Here is a 12,947-nt window from a genome sequence, read left to right as displayed (position 1 = left end):
TTTCTCCATTATTCTCCAAGGTGGGGTCTCTCAGTTGAACCCAGAGCACACAGATATGACAAGTCTAGGTAGCCAGCTTGAATTAAGGATCCCCTGCCTCTGCCTTCTGAGTGCAGAGGTCACAGTTAGGCTACACCCACCTGACATTTACACGGTTATGGAGATCTCAACTCAGCCCTCACACTTGTATGGCCAATACTCTAACCTTGAGCCACCTCCCTGTTCATATGTTCAGAGAGCTTATAATAGACCCACAAAAACTGTAAGAAGAACTGAGATGGGTAATGCTACCTTGGTTCAATACTTATTATAAAACTACAGAAATTAGGACAGGGAGGTGTTAGTACAATGACAGAAGCAGATCAGGAAACAGGACAGACAGTCTAGACATATTATAGACTGCTGACTTCTGACAAAAATCTAAAAGCACTTAGTGACTAACTACAGGGTAAGCTTTACAACAAGCAGTTGCTGAAAAAGTAGATACCGATACTCAAAAAGAGAGGGACTAGAGACCAATAACATTGAGATATTCTTTGCACCTTATACAAAATCTAATTCATAAGCAGATAGATGACAAAATGACCTTATGATTCCTAGAAAATATCCTTGTGACCTTGACACAAAAATTCTTAGATTTGTTACTAAAGGCACTGCCCGTAAAATAATGAGGTTTCGGTTTACCAAAAGATGCCGGTGAAGAAATGAAAAAGACAAAAGTATTTGTAAACTACATACTTGATCTCTGGTACAGAGCATAGGAGAAAATTATAAACAATTTAAAATCTTAATGATAAGAAAGCAACTCAATTAAAATTGATTAAAGGTTTAAACAAACATTTCACAAAGGGGAGTACTCATTCATTGCTGGTGGGAATTCAAACTTGTACAACCGCTTTGGAAATCAGTATGGTGGTTTCTCAGAAAATTGGGAATCAACCTACCTCAGGATCCAGAAATACCACTCTTGGGCATATACCCAAAAACTGCTCAATCATACTACAAAGACATTTGTTTGACTATGTTCATAGCAGTATTATTTGTAATAGCCAGCACCTGGAAACAACCTAGATGCCCCTCAACCGAAGAATGGATAAAGAAAATGTGATACATTTACACATTAGAGTACTACTCAGTGGTAAAAGAAAACAATAACATTTTGAATTTTGCAAGCAAATAGATGGGACTAGAAAACACCATCCTGAGTGAGGTAACTCAGACCCAAAAAGAAAAATATGGTATGTACTCACTCATAAGTGGATACTAGCTATAAACAAAAGATATTGAGCCTATAGTTCATGACCCTAGAGAAGCTAAGTAACAGAGTGAACCCTAAGAAAAATATATATAGATCCACCTGGCAAGCCAAAATAGACAAGATCACCTGACACAATTGGGAACATAGAAGTGGGGGAAGAAGGGAAGGTGGAAGGGGAAGAGAAGGTGAGAAGAGGAAGGGTGAGGAGAACTTGAGGGAATGAGATAGTCGAGCTGGAGGAAGGACAGAGATGAGAGCAAGGAAAGAGATATCTTGATTGAGGGAGCCATTATAAGGTTAGCAAGAAACCTAACTCTAGAGAAATTCCTACGAATTCACAAGGATGACCCTAGCTAAGACCTAAGCAATAGAGAAGAGGGTGCCCAAACTGGCCTTGCCCTGTAGTCAGACTGATGAATATCTTAAATAACACCATATAACCTTCATCCAGCAGCTGATGGAAACAGAGGCAGAGACCTGCATCGGGGTCTCTGGACTGAGCTCCCAAAGTCCAGTTGAAGAGTGGGAGGAATGAGAATGTGAGCAAAGAGGTCAAGACCATGATGGGCACACCCACTGAAACAGTTTACCTGAGCTAATAGGAGCTCACCAACTCCAGCTGGACAGGGAAGGAATCAGTATGGGACCAAACTATACTCTCTGAATGTGATTGACAGTTGCATGGCTGGAGTAGACTGAGGGGTCACTGGCAGTGGCACCAGGATTTAGTGCTACTGCTTGTACTGGCTTTTTGGTAATCTATTCCCTTTGGATGGATACCTTGCTCAGCCTGGATATAGTAGGGAGGTCCTAGGACATTCCCCCAAAGAAGTGTGCCTTTGAGGAGTGGATGGAGGGTGTAAGGGGGGTAATGGGAAGGGTGGAGGGAGTGGGAACTTGGATTGGTATGTATAATGAAAAAGGTAGTTTGTTTTCTTTAAAAAAAAATAAATCTAAAAAAGATATACAGATAGTAGATAACCATCTGAAAAGTAGTTCAACACAACTGTTCATTAAGGAAATGCATAGTCAAACCCCAATAGGAATCCTCCAAAGACTCCAAATGTAGAGACACTATATTGTCCAATCGGAGGACTCTACTAATTCCCATCAACGTCAAGAAGAAGTTTCTCCAGGGAGGGTTGGGCAATGTCTCTGATTTATGAGTATAACAGGATGTCATTAGGAGCCATTTTATTACTTTGTTCCTTTATCTGAGTAATTAGTATCAGCACTAGGCCAGTGGCCTATCAGGTCTCAGATTCTTGGCCCCTTTAGCAGGGTCAGATATGGCTTCCATCTCATGAAGTGGGCCTCAAATTCCATTTTTAGAAAGAGTGATTAGTTACTCGTATAACACAGATGCTGCTATTACACCAATATGGCTACAGACAGGGCCCTATTATAAGTCTCAGGGTTTGTATCTGGGTGATATTGATAATTACCTTTCTCCTCCAGTAACATGCAGAATACCCTCGAGCACCATGATTGTTGATAATGAGGAAGGAAGCATCTAGTTAGGCACCAGCTCAGCTTCTCCCTCTTTGATGACGTAAGTGTGGTCCTGAGCAATAGGGCCTCACCATCACGCTGTAGCAAGTAACCAATAATTGTGGCAATAACCTGCATATTTGGAGCATCCCATTGGACCCCTTTGGCTGTTGACTCAGTGAAATGTAATCCTCTCCTGGCACCGAAGGTTTCACTTGGCTAGCTGAGGCATTGTCTCCCCTATTATTTAATGACTCTACTCAGATTCCCTTGTACATGTACATGCTTCAGAAAGTTTCTAAAATAGTAGATTTGCATGTGGTTTTTCCAATGCCCATTAGAATTAGTTGTTCCTCCCCATATGCCCTCTACCCTTCTCTCCCCTTCCGTCCCGTTTAACCCTCCTATTCCAGTTTCCCTTTATCTTTCCATAACACTATATTCTATTGCCCTTTCCTTAGGAGAATTCCCTCTTTTCCTTAGTCCTTTACGAGATACCTGACCTCTGTGGTTATTCAGATTGTAGCATACATAGCAAAATCTTGAAAGATAATATCTACATGTAAGAGAAAACATGCAATATTTGTCTTTAGTGGTCTGGGTGACCTCACCAAGAATGATTATTTTATAGCTTCATTCATCTACCTGCATGTTTCATAATTTTATTATTCTTAACAGCTGAATAATGTTCCATTGTGCAAATGCACCACATTTTCATTATCCACTCATCATTTGATGAACATCTAATCTGTTTTCAATCCCTCCAGGTCCAGGGATCTATGAAGAAGAGAAGGCAGAAAGATTCAAAGGAGCAGTGTCTTCCCTACACAGCGGGATGGCTGCACATATGAACGCACATAAGCTATGGCATCGTGCACAGCTTCAGTCCAGATGGGATCCCAGCACCAAAAGTGGGAAGTGAATATTTGATTCCCCCTATAGCCAAAAAGCGATTTGTAACTAATATCTGCTGGCAAAGGGAAAAATCATTTTTCTCTAATGGAGTGTCACTGGGCACTGGGTATATCAACCACACTTCAGCACAAAGTCCATGCCCACGAGTAGTTGGCCAACACATAAGTAATTTCCTGTATTTTGTGAAACTTCTTGTTGTGTTTTGGGGTATTTATTGTCTTTTTTGCTTGTTTTTTTATTTTCATTTTTGTGGGTTTGCGTGGTTTTGTTTTGTTTTACTTTGTTTCTTTGAAAGAGAGAAAGATATAAAGCTCAGTGGGTAGGGAGGTGGAAAGGATGGAAGGAGTTGGGGTTCGGAAAAATGATCAAGATGTGTTGAAAGAAAAACAGCTAAAAACAATCAAATAAAAATATTTATAAAAACATGCACACAGTAAGTGGGTCAGGTATGGTGTCATACATCTTTAATCCAGCACTCTAGAAGAGCAGGCAGACCACTGCGACTTCAGAGCCTGCTTGGTGTACATAGCCAGCTCCAAGTCGGTCATGCTACACAGTGAGCCCTGTCTCAAAAACAAAAGTAAGTTAAAATCATAGTTTTACAAAACAGTACAGACCTATACATTCCAGGTAGAAAGAGTGAGTATCCTGTGCTGGTGAGGATACAGAGGGCAGAAGCTGTCTCACGCTGTTGGTAGGAATCAAAACTAATGCAATCGCTTTAGAAAACAGTTTGGTAGTTTTTCAAGAAGTTAAACACTAAGTTGCACAATTGCCAGCCAGTTTTTAGGAACTTACCTATGAGAAAAGAATGCAAGTAATACATTAATATCCACTTAAGCCTCACTTATAATGACATGAAAATGGAAACACCCTCCAGTGTCCATCAACTGGTAAATGGATAAATTGAGTTTGTTTTTATATGCCTTAGAATGTTACTTAGCAATAAAAAATGATTTATATATACAACATGAATCTCAAAATAATTACACTGACTAAAAGAAGCCAGACAAAGAGTACGTAGAGCGTGATTCATTTCAATAAATCTTTAGAAAACAAACTAATCTATAATGACAGAAGGCAGATGCTTGATTATTTGTGGATGACAGGCAGGGAGGAGTAGAGGAAGGGATTAGAAGGGGGCAATGATGGATGCTGGATATATTCACCATCTTACTGTGGTAATGGCTTTTACATGTATATACATATGTCAAAGTCTGTCAAATTATACACCTGCAATATTGAAAGTCTATTATATGTCAATTATCTGTCAGTAACACTGTTTTAAAATAATACTTCTGAAGTAGGCACAGAGATAAAAGAGGAGGGATATATGATAAATTTCCAGAAATTGAGAAAGGGACATCCAACACACAGGTGGAAGGAGTAGTTTTACAAAGAGGAAGAACAGCTTTTAGTTACAGGAGGGAAGGAAAAGGGAGACAGGGAGAGATAGTGGCCTGTAGGTTTTGTAACAGGAAATTGAATGAGTCCCATCTATGTCTTTTTTTTTTTAATGAAGAGTTAGAAGTAAAATCATCATCGGAACATGAGGTGGAGGCACGAACTAGTCACTGCAGACGCAATGCAAAGTTTTCTGAAGCTGAAAAACAGTTTCCAGGAAGTGTCAGGGCGTGGCAGAGATGGCTCATCTTGAAGAGGTAACAGTGTCTGCTGCTCTTCCTGGGATTTCCTCCAAAGCAAGCAGACTCCCTCTGCGACAGTGATGGCAAAAATATGAAAAGGGAAGACGGATCTGACACCAGCAGGGTGTAGAATCTAAGATGAATTCGGAGCAAAAAGGACGAAGCTAAAACTGTCTGAGAAAATGCACCTATAGAGTGGAGGTTCTGGGGGTATTTGATAAGGGTTACAGAGTAAGTTAAATTTAAAATGGCAAGAATTAAAAGTTGTTATGAGACTGTTCATTGCTGCTCTATTAAATAAAAACCAGAAAATGGAAATAACTTAGACGTCTCTCAACAGATGAATGGATAAAAACAACGTGGTACATTTACACATGGAGTATTACTCAGTCATTAAAAATATGGCATCATAAAATTTGCAGGTAAATGACAGAACTAGAAAAAATCACTCTGAATGAGGTATCCCAGACCCAGAAAGACAAATATGGTATGTATATGCTTAGATGTGACATTAGCTGTTATCTTAAGATAATGATAGCCAAGCTACAATCTGTAGAACCACAGAGGGTAGGTATAGAGTAAGGGACTACAGAATACAGGTCAACCTCTCTAGGGAAGAGAAATAGAATATATGGTTATGGATGGGTAGGGGATTAAAATGGAGGATCAAGTGGGGAGTGGGAGAAAAGAAGGGAATGAAGGAGGGAATGCGGAAGAGACGGCTAAAATGAAGGGCCATTTGTGGGATAGTATGGAAACCTAATACAGTAGAAGCTTCCTAACACACACGCACACGAAGGTGGTCCTAATGAAATAGTCAAATAATGGGGTAGACAGAGACCCAGATAGTCATCTCTTGTCACCAAATAGTTTGGGTTACATCTAATTGAATTTTTGCCAAAGATGCCTCATGGAAATTCCCAAACAACACAGGCTGTTGCCCAGACGATAGGCTGCAGTCCACAAATTAACAGCAAGGCTCCATTTTGCTGAAGACAGCAGCTGCACAACTCCTTGAATAAGGTGAAGTCCAGCTTGTGCCTACAAAGAGCCTTCACCCCTACATGCTAGCATCTTTGGTACAGGAAGGTACTTGGCACACTATTAAAGGAGACATGGAAACACCAACCCAGCCACAAATTCTTTGAGGTAAAATGGTGTCCTGCCTGCAAGTTATGCTTGGGCATTGGTGGCACCAAGCTTGTGGGAGTAATTGATCAATATCTGATTTGAGTGAAGGCCCACTCCACTAGGTGGAACTCGTTATACCCAGCACTGTTTAGATGGCTAAGAACCTGATACTAGATAGCCTGGGAACCTAGGGTAAAACCAAATCCTACTGCTCTAAAAAAGAAAGTGCAGTGACAGAATAGCTCATAATTACATTTCTATACTATAAGTGCCTTGTTCAGTCATCTTCAGAGAAATTTCCTCCTGCAGCAGATGGGAGCAGATACGGAGACCCACAGCCAGACATTATGCAGAGACCTTGGAACACTCAACCCTACAGGAGTTGTCTCCATCAAATCTCTCCCCTGAGAGTTCAGGGAATCCCATGGAGGAGAAGGCAGAAAGGATGTTAGAGGCAGAGGAGATGGAGAATACAAAGAAAACACAGCCCTCTAAATCAGCATGATCAAAGCTCATGAGAGCTCACAGAGATGGGGTAGCGGACACAGGGCCTGCACGGGTCTGCACAAGATCCTCTGAAAATATATCACGGCTTACAGTTGGAAGTTCAGCCTCCATTTTGGTGGTATGGAATAAATTAAAGAATAAAAAAGGTACAGCCCATTGTTAGGCCATGATGATAACTGATCTTAAGCTCATGGATTTGGGCCTCTAACCACTCTCTGACTTTTTGTCTGGTTTATCTTTCCTTCCCTGCCACCCTCCAGGAGGTGGCACAGCCAGGAGAGGCCCACAAATGAGCCTAATATTTGAACTTCAGCTCCCAAAGCTGTAAACCTCATTTCATATCTTCATAAGAAGAGCATGTGCATTTTGTTACACTGACAGAAATCAGGACTGACGTCAAGGGTCACTTGCTCTGAGAGAGTGAAGCCATAGTAGTCAACATAAAGTACATTATTAGAGTGTGTGGATTCTGTGGGCTGTGTCTCTGGGTCATGTTTTAACACATTCTTCAGTCTTTTGTTTTATAGATAGATAGATAGATAGATAGATAGATAGATAGATAGATAGATAGATAGATAGATAGATAGAGATAGATAGATATAGATATAGATATAGATATAGATATAGATATAGATATTTTGATCTAGAAGTTCGATCAGAGTCTAGCTTGATTTCTGTTTTGCAGGAGCCCTTCATAAATAATGTTGTAGACTTTTATCAGGACAGAGTTAATGTCTCCTTATTTCCCTGTGACTCTAATATCTATTGGCGATTATCGCTCACATCATTTCTTACTCACTTAGCTTCCAGGGAACAGCTTTCTGTCACTAGCTATTTAGACACCTAGAAGCATCTTTTGTAGCAAATAAACATCTCATGTTATCTCTTTACTAGTTTTTAAAAGCATGAGTTGGTTTCTTATTATCCTTCTATGGGGATGAATTAATTTTAGATTTTAAATTCTGAATACACGGATTTGTATATATCTGATGTACTTCGGTCATGGTTATAATTCTTACAGGTTTCAACTCACATTATCCACTTCAGTCAATGAAAGCATCTTGGATCCAGCTCCTTTGTCCCCCATTCCTTTGGCATGACCTGGTAGTGTTCTACAGCCCCACTGCTTTCTGGTCTAACAAGACATTTCAAGCCAAACTTGCAGAAGTCCCACCCTAGATCTGGAATGAATCACCTCTCTAAGACTCCTAGCTGTTACTTAGAGGGAAGATATTTTGAAGAGGATCATCTAAGTACTACTGGGTTAGCCATTATTGCTTGCGTTTTTTTTTTTCAAAAGGCAGAACTAAGAAGCAATTGTTTTTGGAGACAAATGAATTCACACTGATATTAGCAGTCAATGGCTAAAGTTCATACATTTATGGAAACAGTGAATCTGATTGACAAATAAATTACAAAACGGTCAAGGAGACAGACAATATGGAGATGTTCATAGATGAAGAAAACATGGGAGGCATACTTGCTCCTAAGCTCAAGCCAATCCTTTATATCAGGCCAATACCAGCTACATTTCCTTAATCCATCTTTCAAAAATTGAGCTGGTTCCTTCTGAAAGCTGACAATGCCAGCAAAAAGATGAAGAATGCCTGTGTCAGATTTACTAACTTTTACTCATTACTGATATCAGTGCAAATATGATTCAAATGTGAAAAGTGAGGCAGAGGAAAATAGGCAACAGGGGAGAGGCGGGAACCAAAGGCACAGCCCCAGGGTAAGCCAGTCTGCCCAGCAGCACACTGGCAGTCCTGGCCAACAGGAGAAACCTTGAGTTTAGTGGGACCAGTTGGTGTGATGACGACTTCTCTTGTATGGCAGACTAATATCAGACACAAATGCCATTGTACTGCTCCCTGTTTTTCAAAGTGTATAGTGGGGTGTCTTCTAGAGAAGGGGCTCATTGTTTGAGACTGGGTTACTATGGGGATTTAAAAGTAGGGGACAATTGGAAGTCAGAGAGCCTGGGGATACCTTGCCACAGGAGATGGGTGAGAAATGCTAAGAGATGCAGTTATGGAGCAGAGGAACAGTTGAGCTTAGAACTGCTGAGAAGGGCAGGTAGCAGAGAACTTACGCTGTGGGGACCAGTGTCCCCACTCTCGGGGCTCCCCCGTGAGTCCATCGCCTGTAGAGACCTGACAGGTTTAGGGCTAGGAACTCTTGGCTATGGGGGAGCCTGTACCCAACTGACACATCTACAGCTCAGAGTACAACATAAAGCAAGGGCAGACAGAACGTAAGAGCCAGAGGACCAGGATGATTGCTGCCAAATTGTGTTTTCTAGACACAGCAGCAACATCATTGCCTAACCAAGACCTGCGCAGTGGGACACCAGGTGACATGTCAGGCACGTGCCTAGATGGAGGCCTACAGGCCATCACGGCTGCTGAGAAAGTAAGATACAGTCTTCTGTAGGGATGAGTACCCTGAGACACTATCCAGTCCCAAATGGTCAACCCTAAACATACATACATAGAGCAATGATAAATGCAGTCAGTAGAGTGTGTGTGTGTGTGTGTGTGTGTGTGTGTGTGTGTATGTGTGTGTTTGTAAAAATAGCAATTACAGAGGAGGTAATGAACTTAATAGGGAGTTGCTTACAGGGGACCCAAAGAGAGGCAGAGGTAGAGGGAGGAGCAATTGCATATGGACATGCAATTCTCATGTATAAAATTCTAAAATAATTTAAAAAACTCATTTTTTTAAAAAAGTAAATGGAAAAAGAGGCTAAGGATGCAGCTCATTGGTAGAGTGCTTGCCTAGGATGCACAGAGAACTGAGTTCAATTCTCAGCATCATATAAACTAGAATATTGGTCCATATCTGTAATCTCAGGATTTTGGAAGTGGAAACAAAAGAATCAGAAGTTCAATCTATTTTCAGCCACATAATAAATTCTAGGCCAGCTTGGAAACATGAGATCCTGACTGAAAAACAGCAACAAGCAAAAAAGAGGCTAGAGCAATGGTTCATTGGTTGTGAACATTTGTTCTTGCAAACAACCAGGCTTCGATTTCCAGCACCCATGTGGTGGCCCGCAGCCATCCATAACTCTAGTTCCAGAAGATCTGATACTCTCTCCTGAGCTCTTCAGGCACTGGGCATGCACACGGCGTGCAGACATACGTGCAATCAAAACCTTCATATGCATAAAATAAATATCTATAAAAAAATTAAGGGGTCCTTCCTCCACAGCATCTTTGATTTGCTGTTTCTTCTTTAATTTTTTTATAGATAATTATTTTATGCGTAAACATGAACTGGTCCAGCCAGTATGGAAGTCAGTGTGGCGTCTCCTCAACCGCTAAACATAGGAGTTGGAGAGATGGCTCCGTGGTTAGAATGTTTACTGCCCATCCTAGTTTGCTTTCTGTTGCTACGGTAAACACCAAGACCAAAGTGACTTAAAGAAGAAAGGGTTTATTTGGCTTATACATCCTGACCACAGTCCATCAGTGAGGGAGTCAAGGTGTGAACTCAAGCAGGAGCAGAGGCAGGAAACACAGCGGAAGGCTGCTTACTGACTTCCTGAGTTTGCCTTCTTACATGAAGCAGTACCCAGGGGTAACACTGCCCAAAGTGGACCAGAGTCTCCCACATCAGTCATTAACCAGGAAAATGCCCCCACAGGTCAGTATGGTAGAGGTGATTCCCCAACTGGGATTCCCTCTTCCCAACTGACTCTAGTTTGTCAAACTGACCAGTATCTAACCAACACACTGCTCTTACAGAGGACGAGGCTCGGTTCCTAGCTCACAGTCACCTGTAACTACAGTTCCAAGGGAACTGATGCTCTCTGGCACCAAAGGGCACCTGCACAAATGAGGTACACACAAACTAAAGCAGATATGCATACATATATGTATACTTATGCATACATTTTAAAAATGAATCGTTAAAGCTAAAAGCACTGCTATATGCTCTCCAGCTGTGATGCTCCATGGAATACCCAGAAATGAACCCACCAGCACACAGGAGCAGGACCCCCAGACCATACCTGCAGCTGGAGCAGGACTGACCACACCAGACCTGTGGAAGCATCCTAGATGGCCACATCAGGTGAATGGGTAGATAAAATGTGATATATACACACTTAATTAAATATTATCCAGCCGTAAAGAATAAAAGTCTGACCTCTATAAAAAAAAATAGAAAGAACCAGAAATCCTCAGGGTAGACCGAATTAACCAAACTCAGAAAGACAATATAATGTGTTTCCTCTCATATACAGAATCTAGATTTTTTTTTAAGGTAAAAACATGAAAATAAAAAGAGGAACGTTTGGGAAGAAATAGGGGGACAGTGAGGGAGGGAAACGGGACAAGAGAGGACGATGGGGAATGAATACTCTCTAGGGGCATCATATACAGATATGAAACTGTCATAATAAAATCTCCATATTGTGCCATTAATGTTCACTAATAAAAATGACTAAAAATGTTTTTTTCAAACTCACCTGAGTTTAGCTCACAGATCCTTCATTATACTATGAACAATTTTTTGGTTCTCCTGACAGGAAAAGCAGGCTGCCTTTGGAGCACCGGGCGTTTGTTGGTGTTTTACCACTAAGCCTTAGCTGGTGTTTTACCACCGTTGACTGGTGTTTTACATGGAGCTCTATGCTAAGTCTAAAACTGACCTGATTCTGGAAAGTCCCTTCACCTTTGTAAGGAAACTGACGTCTTTGGCTCCTGTGACCACACAGCCATGCTCCGGACACACACAGCTGCCTTGATAACAAGAGCCAGCGCTTGCCATCCCAGAAAGCGGTCAGAGCAGCCACGGCAAGCTGCTGTGCCCCCGACCATTCTTCATATTTACCTTGGGAGCGGCTGTCTTCATGGGATCGTATAGAGTGGGGAGTTCATATCTTCTACCATATTTGCCTTGAAGACCAACTGAAAACAAAGTGCCCTTGAAAAAAAGCAGTGGCTGGAATAAAAACCAAAACGATGAAGAAGTGGACAGCCGGGGAAAGGAAGAGGTGCCCTTGGGTGGTTGGGGGTCAGTATCAAGCTGACCCTGGAAATGGGATCAGTACACATGAAGGCTGCTGGGATCTCAGAGGTCACTCCAAGGACACCCGGAGAAGAGTGACCTCTGTGGTTATAGCTCTAATAAGGAACTCTAATTTGGGTCCTCCAGTCCCACATTTTCCTCACGCGTCCCTCCCTCCCTGGCGTAAACAGCCACAACCTTGAACCCTGCAAGTAGGAAGTCCTGTTTCAGTGCTCCAGATAAGACTCCTCCCTCCAAGTTCAATCCGTGTGTTAGTGCCTGCTTCCAAGGTTACTGCAAACGGCAGCCCACTTCAGTACCCCTTGAGCCTCTGGACACATAACCAAAGAGGTGAGAAAGAACCCGGACTTGTCATGTTTATGGTGTGTGGGGGGCATTGCACCCCAACCTATGAGGAATGGAGTCCTTATTTCAGCTGTGTGGGAGCAGAGGCAGAGACGCTTGCAGGGAGCGTGAGGACGCGCAAGGCCTGCCGGGAGCGTGAGGGTGCGCAAGGCCTGCCGGGAGCGTGAGGGCACGCAAGGCATGCCAGCGCCTTGCTCCTCTGACCTGGAAAACCTTTTTAAGAGCAAGCTGCCAAAGCCTGGTGTGGGGGACACAGCAGAGCGCCAACTGTGTCAAGCAGCTGCACAAACTCCCTAGCCGTTATTAGGCCTCAGTTTCCCCATCTCTAAAACAGACATGGCAATGATACCTCCGTCCTTGGTCTGCTGAGGGAATTAGCCTGGCTCTGGAAAGAAAGTCCCCACCGTAGAACCTAGTGTGTTGTCGGGATATGTTGGAAAAGGCAGCCGATCTGAACCTTGCTGCTTTCAGCCAAGCGACTTACACGAGTGAGGATCCAAGTGAGGAAGAAAGGCCACCTGAAGGAGAGAGACCCTGGAGGAACCCAGGGAATTTGGATGAAGGGAGCTGCTGCCTGATCCCAAAGGGATGAGGATTCGGCCTGGCATGTCTTGAGG

Source organism: Myodes glareolus, chromosome 4 (genome assembly GCF_982192425.1).
Source record: "Myodes glareolus chromosome 4, mMyoGla1.1, whole genome shotgun sequence".
NCBI lineage: Eukaryota > Metazoa > Chordata > Mammalia > Rodentia > Cricetidae > Myodes > Myodes glareolus.
The sequence above is the reverse complement of the archived record's forward strand: the minus strand, read 5'-3'. Positions refer to the sequence as shown.